Genomic DNA, 2,665 nt, shown 5'->3' on the forward strand with positions numbered 1-2,665 from the left:
TTCTTATTGGTTGTAGCTCTGGGAAATCCAGCTGCCGGCCCAGTTGCAAATGACGCTCTTGATGTTATACACTTTCTGTTTTATTAAGACCTGTTCACTTATACTATCTTTAGCATTGAAGCACACCATACATTCATCAAGTTGCTTGCATCTATAAAGGTGCTTACAAGTGAGGCTTACTCCTTGATCCATATGCTGGATCAGTGGAGTAATGTTTGAAAAGAGAAACATACAGTACACTTACTCAGTCCATCATCAATAGACAGACAAGGGGAATGAGTGGGGTCATTCTCCAAAATCAATAATACTTTCACATATTCATGTTTCAGTTACAACTTTTCAATTTGCAATTTTCAAACTTCTGGGGTGAAGATGTTCTTGAACTTACTGTGCAGAAATTCAAGCCTTTTTCAATGAAATTATATGGTTCCAGAGATCTTTTCAAGTCTCAAACATGTATGATGTGTATATGCAGACTGAAGTGACATGAAAGTTTGTACCAAGGCCAGGATATATAGATCATACATGTTTGAGACTCGAAAAGGTCTTTGGAACCATATAGTTTCATTTGATTAAAGCACCTACACCTGGGTTACAGGCAGGTATCGTTTGATGCTGAGGTGCTATTCCAATACAGCTGGAGAGCCTCTGCAATGTTGTTTGAGTTTATGGGCAATACCAAGTAGTCTGAGGTGCAAACGGAAATTTTGATTGGGAAGGGAGGCATGTTAGGGTAATCCATGCAGTTGTGTAAAGGCACTGTGCCAGTGCGATGTAGTGGTTAGTGCATTTGCCTAGTGAGCAGGAGACGCGTGTTTGGATTCCGGCCTTGAGCCTTTTTGTTAGCTTTATAGGTGACTAGGAGTGTTGCATAATATTTTTGATTGCCATAGGTATTAAAGATTTCCCAGCTACAAGTGATTTAAAATAGTGTCATTATCACAGAAAAGACTAGTGGTTTGTTCTTTGCTCGTTTTATGTCGAGGTGTTGAAATGTCTTTCCTACTGCCATGTGTATTGTTGGGGAAAGATTTCCAAAACTAGCCAGTTTCCTCATGCTAAAGAGAAATTTCCCTCCTATAAGATGAAATGGTTCAACACTTGCAACATTTGCACTTAAACATTCCCCACACAGTTTTTGGTAGACATTACAGAATCTGCCAGTACTAGCCTTCAAACTTGTGTGGCCTAACTTATCTGAAAATGTTTCCTCTGCAGCCTAAAGTAGGACTTTTTATGGGGCCTCCAACAATGCATTATTGTTTGTACTGGGTGCACACATCATCATGGGCAGTGGTTAGTTTTGGTTCAGTTGTCTATTTTTGTTTTATCTGAAAATCTAAAGTTTTATTGTAATTTTTTCTCAATTGCTCAAAAGTTACCTTAACAATGCCTAACTCTGTCATAACACTCTGGCAAAAGCACCAGCTTCAATTTTATTACGCACTTTCCTTTTATTTTCTAAACTTAAGGAGAGTTTGTTTGTAGGCAAAAATTCGAAAATTTTCACATTTTACTAGAATATTATGTACAAAATAGTGCATAAATTATCTGTGTGTGACGTTTAGAAGTATTTTATTTTTAATTTTGAAGTCTTACGTGCGTATCTTGAAGATCACCAAATTTCGGACATGCTTCTGTTTATATGTGAATATTTCGGAAACTACATTTTATAGAAGGCTGTGATTTTCATATCTGACAGAAAACACGTGGTGCTCGATGTTAGTCACACTGCTATTTCGCAGTTACTTGGCAATTGTTTGTTTGTTTTGAGTGAAACAGTGACTTTCGATGTAATCTGGTGCAGTTTGACATAATATAAACATGCCTAGAAGTGCTAGCCTATTCAAGAAACGTAAGTTTGGTGGGAACCAACACACTAGAAGTGTAAAACCATGTGTTATTCGAGAGTTGGAACCCACAAGCAGTGTAAAATCAAATAACCTTGATGTGCCACTGGAGAACAAGGGAGATGCGACCTCACCCAATGCAAGTAAAACTAAATTACATAAACAACTCGAGGAACTAGGGTTATTGCAGGATAATTTAGAAAATAGTACTTCTGGTCAGGGATATATTTTGTGTGACATGAACATTTTAAAATGGTTCAAATGGCTCTGAGCACTATGGGACTCAACATATTAGGTCATAAGTCCCCTAGAACTTAGAACTACTTAAACCTAACTAACCTAAGGACATCACACACACCCATGCCCGAGGCAGGATTCGAACCTGCGACTATAGCAGTACCGCGGTTCCAGACTGCAGCGCCAAAATCGCTAGACCACCGCGGCCGGCATGTACATTTTAATTTAGGTGCTGTGTGATACATTGTGCTGTAATATTTGTGGCAGAAAAGTAATTATTGAAGAAGATTTTTCTGCAAGAATAGGACTCACTATGACAATAGTAATTATTTGCACTGGCTCTGACAACAATAAGTCATTTGTAACATCAAATGAATGCAAGAATAATCTTTATGAGGTAAATGTAAGACTTTTCTGCACCATGAGAGCCATTGGAAAAGGTCTTAGTGCAGCTCAGTGTTTCTGTTCGGTTATGAATCTACCATCACCACCTACAAAAATTCAGAGGTATACTGAAGTTATAGGAGAAGCTGTTGAATCTGTCGCTTCCCTGTCAATGAAGGCTGCAACAAATGAAG

This window comes from Schistocerca americana, chromosome 3 (genome assembly GCF_021461395.2).
Source record: "Schistocerca americana isolate TAMUIC-IGC-003095 chromosome 3, iqSchAmer2.1, whole genome shotgun sequence".
Taxonomy (NCBI): Eukaryota; Metazoa; Arthropoda; class Insecta; order Orthoptera; family Acrididae; genus Schistocerca; species Schistocerca americana.